The following is a 12,662-nucleotide window of genomic DNA, read 5'->3' on the forward strand; positions in this document are numbered from 1 at the left end:
ATGCGGAATCAAAAAAGTCAGTGGAAACCATTCCTTTTTCAGCGGCAGGTTTGTTCGGCCCGGAATTGGATTCCCTAATCTCTCAGGCAACCGGGGGCAAAAGCACTTCCTTGCCAGTATTCCCTAGCAGGAGCCAGAACCCTCGGGTCAGCTCTTTTTTGTCAGCCTTTTCGGGGGACCTCCTTTCCTAAAGGACAGTCCTTTTAGAGGCAGACAGCCCAATTCTCGAGGCTCCTCTGCCAGGGGGAGATCCTCGTTTGCAGCTAGGCGCCAGGCCTCCATGTCCAAGGAGAAGCCTGCGTCATGACGACCACTCTGTTCTGCAGGGGACGTCTGTCTTTGTTTCAGGAACAGTGGGCAGCGTCCTCCCAAGATTCTTGGATTTGGGGTATTATATCAGAGGGATACAGAATAGACCTGTTGGGCCCCGCTCCACATCGTTTCTTCCAAACTCCGCTACCCCGAGATCCATCAAGAAGGCAGGCTATACAGGATTGGGTCGCCTCTCTTCTTTTTCAAAAAGTTATCTGCAGGGTTCCAGATTACCAGAAAGGGCAGGGGTTTTATTCAAACCTGTTTCTGGTCAAGAAGCTGGACGGCTCCTTTCGCCCCATCCTAAATTTAAAGGGCCTCAATGTGCACTTAAAGGTGGACAAATTTCGTATGGAATCCCTGAGGTCGGTGATAAACGGCTTAGAGAAGGATCAGTTTATGGCGTCCATAGACATAAAGGACGCATACCTCCATATTCCCATATGGATTCACCATCAGTCTCTTTTAAGATTCTCGGTGGGATCCTTCCACTATCTGTTTCAGTCCGACAATGCCATGGCTGTGGCATATGTCAACAGACAGGGAGGAATCAGGAGTGTAGCTGCAATGAAGATTGAAACTCAAATCTTGATTTGGGCAGAACTATATGTTCCAGCAATATCGGCAGTATTCATTCCAGGAATAAGAAATTGGGAGGCCGACTACTTAAGTCGAAATCAGATGATGCCAGGAGAGTGGTCACTCCATCCAGAAGTGTTCCAGTCTCTGGCTCAGAGGTGGGGTCTTCCGGATATAGATCTCATGGCCTCCAGACACAACAGAAAGGTTCACACATTTCGCGCAAGGGACCCCTTAGCGGTGGCAGTGGACGTAATGACGATGTCATGGGAGTTCAGGTTGGGATACCTGTTCCCTCCGATTCCCATGCTTCCTCGTGTGCTCAGACGAGTAAAACAAGGAGGTCTGCCAGTAATTCTGATAGGTCCCTCATGGCCGCGCCGAGTCTGGTACGCGAACATACTCTCTATGGCAGAAGGACCAGGGTTTCGTCTTCCAACTCGAGTCGACCTCCTTCTGCAGGGTCCCTTCCGTTACCAGAATTGCCTCAGATCAGTTAACGGCATGGCTGTTGAAGCCAGCCTCTGGAAAGCTAGAGGTTGTTTCCTCCAGTGTGGTGAACACTATGATGCGAGCCAGAAAGCCAGTCTCAGCTCGCATCTATCACCGGATTTGGAAAACCTATATCGGATGGTGTGAAAATAGGACATGTCACACGTCCTCTTTTCGTCTCCCTCGTTTATTGGCTTTTCTTCAGATGGCCTGGAAGCAGGGCTTCGTTTAGGTTCCCTAAAAGTTCAGGTATCGGCACTTTCAGACTTATTTTCACCTGAAATTAGCGGATTTGTCAGATATTAGGACTTTCCTCCAGGGAGTCTTGCATATTCAGCCTCCCTATGTTCCGCCTACAGCACCGTGGGATCTCAATCTGGTGCTGGATATGCTTAAAGGGCCTCCCTTTGAGCCTTTACTTGTGGCAGATTTGAAATGGTTGACCTGGAAGTTCCTCTTTCTTTTGGCTATTGCATCTGCACGTAGGCTTTCAGAATTAGGAGCTCTGTCTTGTCAGAAACCATATCTGGTTTTCCACGAGGGCAGAGCGGTGTTAAGAACCCTCCCTTCTTTCGTTCCTAAAGTAGTTTCGGTTTTCCATCTGAACCAAGAAATTGTAGTTCCGCTCTTCTCATCTACTTCCCATTCGGATCAACAGTCTATGGAAAAGTTAGATGTGGTTAGGGCTATCCGCATTTATGTCAAAAGAACTTCTCAGATTAGACGTACTGATTCTCTGTTTGTTCTTTATGATGCTAATAAGAGAGGCTGGCCAGCCTCAAAACAGTCCATTGCAAGATGGATTACGGCTACTATTAAGCAAGCTTACATAAGGCTAACCGTCCGGTGCCAGAGAGACCTGGTCCTCTGTCTACACCTTTACAAAATGTTACCAGTTTAATGTATTTGCATCTGCGGATGCAAATTTCGCTCGTAATGCTTTGCGAGCGGGATTTTCAGAGTAGTCCCACCCTTAGGGGGCTGCTTTAAAACGTCCCCATGGTAAGCAGTGTCCCCCAGACTGGATGAAAGAGAAAAGCGGATTTATGTACTTACGGTAAATCCGTTTCTCTGATTCCGTCTGGGGGACACTGCGATCCCTCCCTTCTGCTTTTCTTCTGTGTGCTCTTGTTTGACTGCCCTTTTTATCCTTGGGCTTTTTAAAACTAACTGAACAGGAAGAGGCAGGGGGATTGTAGAGGGGAGCGGTCTGTCAGCAGTACTAAAGTTTAACTAGTTAGGTGCCAACTCCCAAGCTCCCCTTCACAACCCATGGTAAGCAGTGTCCCCCAGACGGAATCAGAGAAACGGATTTAACGTAAGTACATAAATACTCTTTTTCCTTTGGATAAGAAATATGCGGATGCGGAGTGATTAGTGCATCACACTTAAAACCATTTCTTTCTCTTTGTTCAAATTTAACCATGGTTATCTGCAAGAAAACAGGTGCAGTCATCATTGCTTTACACAAAAAGGGCTTTACAGGCAAGGATATTGCTGCTAGTAAGATTGCACCTAAATCAACCATTTATCGGATCGTCAAGAACTTCAAGGAGAGAGGTTCAATAGCTGCGAAGAAGGCTTCAGGGCGCCCAAGAACATCCAGCAAGTGCCAGGATCGTCTCCTTAAGTTGAATCAGCTGCGGGATCGGGCACCACAAGTGCAGAGCTTGCTCAGGAATAGAAGCAGGCAGGTGTGAGTGCATCTGCACGCACAGTAAGGTGAAGACTTGGAGGATGGCCTGGTGTCAAGAAGGCCAGCAAAGAAGCCACTTCTCTCCAGGAAAAACATCAGAGACAGACTGATATTCTGCAAAAGATACAGGGATTAGACTGCTGACGACTGGGCTAAAGTAATTTCCTCTAATGAATCCCCTTTCAGATTGTTTGGAAAAACGCTTGTCCGGAGAAGGAAAGGTGAGCGCTACTGTTACAACTCTGCCTATACTTTGTATGTGGCAGCAGTACCTCCAGTACCTCCAGTACCTGCACCTGTCTCACAGCTTCAAATACCTGCCTCAATCTGTGCAGTTCATAGTTTATACCCAACTGCAGCTTGTCTCTTGTTTATCCTTGTTCCAGTTTTGCTTTGCTGCTGTCTGATGTTCTGTTGTGACCCTCTGCCTGATTACTGGATTATGCTTGTTTGCTTGTAACTCTGACTGGCTACTGGATTCTGCTTGAACTCTTGTTACCCTGACCTCTGCCTGGTTACTGGACTCAGTTAGTCTGTCTGCCTCCCTGGACTGCTTCTGGCAATCTGGAGTCCTGACTCCTGCCTCCTTAGTCTGGAGCCTCTTGCCTCCTGGCAATTGGATAACTCAATATACTTGTTCCTGCATTTAAACTGTATTTGTCATTGCTTGGAACCTGTTGCTTCTGTGGACTATTCCTGCCATTCATCACACCTGTTCAGAATTGTGTATTGGAGTATACCTGTTTATTCTGTTACCTGAAATTTGCATATTCCACGATCTCAATTCTTATTCACATATTTTGCCTAAATGACACTTGTTTTTTCTACTGCTTTTGCCGTGTCCTGAATTCACTAGGAATCATAACAGCTACCATTAGTTCTGTGTCATGACAACAGTAAAGCATCCCGAAACCATTCATGTGTGGGGTTGCTGTTCAGCCAAGGTAGTGGGCTCACTAACAATTTTGCCTAAAAACACAACCATTAATAAATAATGGTACCAAAACATCCTCCAAGAGCAACTTCTCCCAACCATCTCAGAATAGTTTGGTGATAATCAATGCCTTTTCCAGCATGATGGAGCACCTTGTCATAAGGCAAAAGTGATAACTAAGTGACTTGGGGATCAAAACATCAACATTTTGGGGCCATAGCCAGGAAACTCTCCAGATCTTAATCCCATTGAGAACTTGTGGTCAATCCTCAAGAGGCGGATGGGCAAACAAAAACCCACAAATTCTGACAAACTTCAAGCATTGATTAGGCAAGAATGGGCGGCCATCAGTCAGTATGTGGCTCAGTAGTTGATTGACAGCATGCCAGGGTGAATTGCAGAGGTCTTCAAAAAGAAGGTCAACACAGCAAATATTGATTCTTTGCATAAACATAATGTAGTTGTCAATAAAAGCCTTTGACACTTTTATGAAATGCTTGTAATTCTACTTCAGTATACCATAGCACAATCTGACAAAAAGGTCTAAAAACACTGAAGCAGAAAAACAATATTTTTGTCATTCACAAAACTTTTGGCCATGACTGTACACGGGTCGAAATAGCGCTCTTTTAAGAAAAGGGGAGTGGATAAAGTGGATGCTGTCAATGGATCCTGACAGGGTTGTCTTACTTCCTCATAAATTAACATACATAAAAATCAAAATACAAGTGTTAGGCTAAATAGGAAAGGATTTTTGTAAAGGGGAGGGATTTCCATACAGTAAATGGAATAGCCACAAAGTTTACTAGAATCGGAATGCCAGAACGGCATAATGTGAGTATGCGCTCATGGACAATCTACTTTATAACAGCGTTGCGGATGTAAATGACTTCATCAAGTTGCGCCGGTTTCTTCAGACATCGGGATTGCTTGTAGTCGCTTTCCACAGCAGTGGTCATCTATCCTCGTCGGAAAGGAGCCCCTTCGGAGTCACCATGTCGGGGTAAGTGTTGTAGTGGTAGCCAGCATCGATATGCTGACTACCACCGCTCTGCATCTCGTCAGCCGCGTCTCCTAAGCACTGTTCGGGAACCCCGTGTCAGTATTGTTGCCTGGCTACAGTGTTCGACTGTGATTGGTCCTTGCGCATTTCGTCATCGAGACTTCATCAGGGGACGAAACGTGTAAGGTCTAATATGTCCAATTCATGGATCCAAAGCAATTCTCTTTACAACATTTTTTTTTTTCTGTCATCAACTCTTTATAGCAGGAGGACAGTGTCCATTATTTGACTTTCTCCCATGTTTGACCTCATAGAACTGTTTAGGGACCAGTAAGCCAAGTATTCCTTTACAAAGTTTACTAATTCAGTTTCGTCCACATTGACAAAAACAATTGAAAAACTTTAATCCAGGCCAAGTAATGTTTGATAGAATTTAACTGTCCCGATACCTTTAACCATAGTTACAATGAACCCATCCTAAACAAGGAAATCCTTACTAGGAGGTCACTTAAATTTGTGTATCATTCACATGCCATAATCGCCCTAGAAAGTATTGACCGAGTTAATCATAAAAATTGAGCTATTTTTTATCATCATCATCATTTATTGATATAGCGCAGCAAATTCCGTAGCGCTGTACAATTGGGAACAAACAGTAATAAAACAATACTGGGTAATACATACAGACAGAGAGGTAAGAGAACCTAATGGTTAATGTTTTTTTAAAAAGTGGATACAAATGGTAAATATCTTTGGTGTGATTTTTCTTTATGTGATAATTGATCCCTTTCCAGATTGCAAATAACATCTCTTACTCAATTAAAGTGATTAATGTCAATTTTAAATTAATTCACAAATTGATTCCTGTGCCTGGGTCTAACTTAAGTGTGGTTTTGGTGTGTCCTGGCAGTGGTGAGAATGAAGAAGGAATCCCACAGTTGCTCCTATCTGGGTTATTATTATTATAATTATTATTTATATGGCGTCACAAAATTTCTGCAGCGCTGTACAAGATACAAAGTAGAGCAAAACAGTACAAGGTACAACAGTACAGAGCAAAACAAGTAAAACCAAGGTTCCAGACGCTCCAAACATAGCAAGTACAGTGACATGGGAGAAAAAGAAATGGTAAAGAGACAGAAGGGAAGAGGGCCCTACTCATAAGAGCATACATACTAAAGGGAAGGGAAACAGCCAGCAGGCATGAGAGGAGTCAGTGGATGGGGATCAAGCGCAAGAGGAGACCGAAAAGTGGGAGGTAGAGAGAACAAGGGTGGTGAAAGTTAGGTGAATGGCTGATAGGCTTTAAGTAACAGATGGGTTTTGAGAACCCGTTTCAGTGGTGCACGCAGGGGGATTTTCTGAGTCTCCAGAAACCCCCCCCCTCCCCTGCGCTAACTCAGTACCCACCATATCGGCACTGTCCTATACAGCAGCCACGGCGCTGTCAAAAAAGCGTCCGCGGCGGTGCTGTATTGTATACAGCACCGCCGCGGCTGCTGTATAGGACAGTGCTGCCGAAACGGCGCTGCTGCACATGCGCAGCAGCTCTCTTTCGTGGTTTTTTGTTTGTTTGGGGGGTTTTTTTGGTTAGGGGGGAGGAAACCCCCCCGACAATCCTGCGTGCGCCCCTGCGTTTGAAGATGCTAAGATTAGGAGATAGACGGATGAAGCGAAGGAGGCCGTTTCAGTGAAGGGGGGCAGCACAGGAGAAGTCTTTAATTCTGACATGGGATGAGATAATCAGAACGGCGACGGTCATTGGCCGAATGCAGGGAACGGGTGGACGTGTAAATAGAGAGGAAGTTAGTGATATAAGGAGCAGTGGAATGAGAGAGTGCCTTGTAGGTGACTGTGAGGAGTTTAAAGAGAATTCTATGGGGGAAAGGGGCAGAGGAAGAGCGATGTGAAAGAAAGATGCCACATTGAGAAGAAAACAAAGGGGGGCAAGATGGGAGTGATTCATGCTGGTGAGGAGAAGGTTGCAGTAATTAAGGTGGGAAATTATGAGAGCGTGGATAATGATTTTGGCGGCATCCTGAGAAAGTTAGGGCCGGATACGGGCAATGTTCTGTAGTTGGAAACAACAGGATTGGACGAGAGATTGAATATGGGGGGAAAAATAGAGGAGGAGTCAGGAGTAGAAACAGTGAAGGAGCGTTTGGCAACATATGAGATGAGCCAGAGAGGCTGAGAGAAAGAAAGGTCTACAGAAGGAGGGGGTGGTCCATGGTATCAAAGGCCGAGGAGAGGTCCAGGAGGATGAAAAGGGGGAAGTGACCCCTGGATTTAGCAGAGAGGTGATCATTTGTTACTTTGGCCAGCGCAGTTTCAGTGTAGTAGCGGGGCGGAAACCTGATTGGAGAGGGTCGAAGAGGGAATTGTTTGAGAGGTCACTGGTGAGGTGGTTACAGACAATCCGCTTGTGTAGTTTAGAGGCAAAGGAGAGAAGAGAAATGGGGCACTAGTTAGCAAGTGAGGTGGGATCGAGATTCATTTTTTTAGAATGGGAGAGATAAGGGTATGTTTAAAGGAGGAGGAGACGATGGCAGTAGAGAGAGACAGGTTGAAGAGGTGAGCTAAATAGGAGCATACAATGGGGGAGAGAGAGAAGGTGAGCAGGGATGGGATCCAGGTCACATTTAGACGAGGGAGAGGAAAGAATGAGGGAGTGGACTTCATCAACTGTAGTAGGGAAGAAGGAGCACCAGGGTTGGTTGTTGAAGGAAGGTAGAGCAAGGAGAATGGCAGGAGAGAGAAGGGAGGAGGAGATGTCAAGTCTGATGGCCTCAAATTTGGTAGAGAAAAAGGAGGCAATGTCTGTAGCAGAGAGGCAGAGTGGGATAGGAGCAGGGGAGGGGTGAGGAGAGAAATGAGCGTGGCAAAGAGGCAGCGGGGATTAGAGGACTGAGATGAAATGAGGCACTTAAGAGAGAATAAAATTAAAGTGCAGGAAGTCAGCCAGGGAGTGAGATTTCTTCCAGAGGCGTTCAGCAGGATGACTGCACTTCTGAAGGAGCCAGGGTCACTTAAACCATGTAGAAGCAAGTATGACAGCAGAGGGTATTGGTGGTATTCATGCTGTTGTAAACCGGTTTCCCATTGGGGGATTGGAGAGCAGCAACATGGCGCCCACTTCATGTATCACCAGCAGGATTCTAATGAATACTGTTGGTATGCAGCCCACTGAACCAAAGCCACACAGCAGCAGTCAAGAAGGTATGTCTGTAGCAACAATACAATTTCTGCTCCGAGGTCTGGGTCCTATTCTTCTGGATACGTTTTCAGCTTGGAGGTGGCACCAAAGTCCTATAACTTTTAGCAGGGATTTAAATATTACATTTCCCAGCTGAGTCTTAGTTACATCAGGGTGGAAAGGCTGAGCCCTCTCTGACAGTATGTGAATCCCCCTCCCCCAATCCTTAGTGCAATGTGAAAAGGTTCCTAGCTGATTTACGTGCAAGATAAACTGGGAATGTTTAAAAAGGACAGGGGCTGGATTAACCTCTGCCAAAATGCAGTATAAATAGGGCAGCAGAGCCATATGTAAAGCTAACATGTTCATCCACTACTAATCTATTATTATTATTTTCATAGATTTGTAATGCGCCACAGTGCTCCGCAGAGCCGTACAGTAGGGAAAACAGTACATACATAAAACAAGGACATACAAGGTAGACAAAATAAATGCAGACATGAAAGCTAAGGGTATGAAGGACCCTGCTCATTAGAGAGCTTACATTCTATGTGGAAGAGGGCACAGCTGAAACAAGAGGAGCAAATGTGTCTTGAGATTGGGATAGTTGTGAGGGTGCATTAGTGTGAATAGTGTTATCGAGGATAAGGTCACCTCTTAAAATGAGATGGATTTTCAAAGATCATCTAAAGATTTGAAGACTGTGGGAAAGTCTGATTGAGCGCCGTAGGGAATTCCATAAGTGGGGAGCAGCACGGGAAATGGCTTGTAGGCGGGAGTGAGAGGTGGTTACCAGAGACGAGACAAGGCGGAGTTCAGCGTTAGATCTAAGAGGGTGGGAGGGTGAGTATTTTGATATGAGATTTAAGATGTATGCTCGGGTAGTGTTGTTGAGAGCTTTGTAGGTAAGGGTGAGTAATTTGAATTTAATTCTGGAGGACAACAGAGGGAGCCATTGTAGGGATTTGCAAAGTGGTGCAGCAGATGTGGAGCGGTGAGAGAGGAAGATCAGTCTTGCATCAGCATTTAGGATGGATTTAAGTGTGGATATATGGGTGTTAGGAATACCAGATAGCAGGAGGTTACAATAGTCAAGACGGGAGTTGATGAGAGAATGGATAATAGTTTTGGTAACATGTTGAGTAAGAAAAGAGCATAATCTGGCAATGTTTTTAAAGTGGAGTCGACAGGACTGGGAGAGAGTCGGGATGTGAGGCAGAGGCCAGAGTCAAGTGTGACACCAAGGCAGCAGGCTTGGGAGACTGAGGAAATTGTGGTGTTATTGACAGTGAGCGAGATTTGAAGGTAGGTGGCAGAAGAGAAGATAATAAGCTCTGTTTTGGACATGTTGAGCTTTAGGTAGCTTTGGGACATCCATGTACACGAGATAGTACAGAAGGAGAGAGGTGTCATCAGCGTAGAGGTGATATTGGAGGCTGAATAAGCAAATTAGTGCCCCAAGAAAAGTGATGTACAATGAAAAAAATAAAGGGCCAAGTATAGAGCCTTGTGTGACCCCAACAGATAGTGGTAGTGGAGGGGAGGATGTGCCATAGGTAGAAACACTAAAGGAGCAGTTCAATAGATAGAAAGTGAACCAGGAAATATCTATGTCACGAAGGCCAATGGAGTTAAGGGTGTGTAGGAGATGAGGGTGATCAACAGTATCAAAAGCAGTAGAGAGGTCCAGAAGAATGAGTATGGAAAAACTACCATTAGATTTTGCAGTAAGTAGATCATTGGTGACTTTTGTGAGAGCAGTTTCAGTGGAATTTTGGGTGGCGGAAGCCTGAGTGCAGAGAGTCGAGAAAGGAATGAGAGGAGAGAAAGTGAGACAGGTGTTTGTACACGAATCGCTCAAGTACTTTGGAGGCAAAGGGGAAGAGAGAAATAGGACAGTAGTTGGAGAGAAAGGCTGGATCGAAAGATGGTTTCTTTAGAATAGGTGACATGAGCGCATGTATAAAGGAGGATGGAAATGTGCCAGTGGAAAGAGACAGGCTGAAGAGGTGAGTTAGAGGTGGGCATGCAGTGGAGTAGAGGGAGCAGAGTAGATGGGAGGGAATAGGGTTGAGAGGACAGGTTGTAAGCGGAGATGATAAGATGAGTGCAGAGACTTCATTTTCAGTTACTGGAGAGAATGAATTAAGGGTGGATTGGGGAGTGTAGGTAAAAGTGGGTAGAGTGAGTGGAGAGTGGAATTTGGCATGATGAAATATCTTGTTGAATGATGTCAATTTTGTCTATGAAATAGGTGGAAAAATCATGGGCAGTGAGGGAGGGTGGAGGTGGGCAGAGAAGTGAGTTGAAGGTGACAAAGAGGAGATGACTGGGTGGATATTAGAGATTTGAAGAGTGTTTGTTTGGCAATTGAAAATTTTGAAAGATTGACCGTGAGGTCTAGAGAATCTGAGTTGTGATCCAACTGGCGAGCAGATTCAGTTGAAGATCTCGCATATGCCACCTAATAGAATAATGCCTAATGGCAGAAGAAAACACCCCTAACAGACGGAGACAAGACATTATTGAAACTCATCACTGAGACTGAATTTAGGGTGATAAAACTGAATTTTAATAAGTCTTTCATGTAACAGACATACTTTGCCTTTTACCGTATCTATCTGAACTCCCAGGAACTGTTATTGGAGAGAGAGCACAAGATGGCTTTGTTATGCTCACAATCATATGCCACACTTATGTTACCATCTCTTTGTGTATTTTATTTATTTAAACACAATACAGTAAATAAACTATACAATAAACCTGCTATAACATTAAAGTCAAAACTACTACAATCGATTCTATATAAAGTGTGTATGACTCTGAATAAACAATCATTAACAATATATTCAGCAGAGTAGCCTCTTGATTTTTTTGGAGCTTGTGTATTGTGGGGATTGTTGTAGAATGCTGTAATTTGAATGGGTGGGGAGTCAAAACCTAGGGTGGGAACTGAAACGAGAGTCACGATGTGGGTTTTGCAGTAATGATAATAGTTCAAGGAAGTGAGGTGTTGTGGTAAGTGTATCACGGGCCTCAGATTTTGTGAAAATGAATATCCACAATTATTTTAAATACATAGACTCCTTTTTTCTGCAACAACTTGGAGTAGCGATTGGAACTTCTGTGGCTCCTAGCTTGACTAGTTTGTTTTTGGGAAAATTTTAACATATGGTCCGGTAATCTTTTTAAGAGGTCCATTCAAGTTTGGAGGCTGTACATGGATGATTTGATATTTGTTTGTCATGATATTAGGTCTGATTTGGAAAAATGTGCCAGCCTTTTAATTAACAATCAATTCAATTTTGTTTTTACTCGCATGGTGAGTGATACCTGTATAACATTTTTGGACAAATGCATAAAACTCTATGGATCAGGAATGACATGTCATACACATTTCAAAGAAGTAGATGGGAACACTTAACTTGATGCAAGGAATGGACACAAAGATTCACGGTTAACATCTGTTTACTAGAGGCAGCTGATTAAGAAAGACTGTACCCTGGAAATTGAATATGAAGATGAGCCCTTTAACCTCATAGACAGATTTTTACAAAAAGGAGTATGGTTTGTCCCTTCTAACTAGGTTGAAGAAGAAAGTGGTCACAATAGAAAGGGACAGGTTTTAGAGTGTCCAGTTAAAAAAAATCCTCTTGCCCATGAATTTTATTTCCGGTTTCAATAAAATAATAAAAAATGGAGAGAATTGGTGGGCACAATTGATAAAAAAAATCCCAGGTTTATTTACACCAGAGCCCCCAACCTTAAGTTTTGGTGTTGTACGCTAGCACGATGATGACAAGAGCGACAACGTACATCCCGACATAAACACAACGAATGCAAACTCACCGACAGTGTTGTAATTCTGACAGGTTGAAAAACAGATCTTCAAGCAGTGCGACCAATCAACATGTCGTCGGTGAGGAATGATGTCACTTTAAAGTGCGGCGCTGTCACTCAGGTTATGAAGGTAGTAATTTAAATAGGCGCTGCCTGCACAATGTTTTTTTTTTTTTTTTTTTTACAAACCCTAGTACATTGGGCAGGCGACGCCTATTTAAATTACTACCTTCATAGCCCAAGTGATAGCACTGCACTTTAAAGTGATGTCATTCTTCACCGACGGAATGTTGATTGGCCGCACTTCTTGAAGATCTGTTTTTCAACCTGTCAGAATTACAACACTGTCGGTGAGTTTGCATTCATTATGTTTATGTCGGGGTGTATGTTGTTGGTGTGCTCATAGTCAGGATATAGACTACCACCGAGATATAGATATAGATATATATATATATATATATATATATATATATATATATATATATATATATATATATATATTTATATATATTAAACACACACACAAACACATACACACTAGAGATGGTCACTGTTTTGGTTTTGGATCCCAATTTTTTTTCCTAAAATCACATAATTTGGCTCTTTTTTT

The sequence above is a fragment of the Mixophyes fleayi genome, chromosome 1, assembly GCF_038048845.1.
Source record: "Mixophyes fleayi isolate aMixFle1 chromosome 1, aMixFle1.hap1, whole genome shotgun sequence".
Classification (NCBI taxonomy): Eukaryota; Metazoa; Chordata; class Amphibia; order Anura; family Limnodynastidae; genus Mixophyes; species Mixophyes fleayi.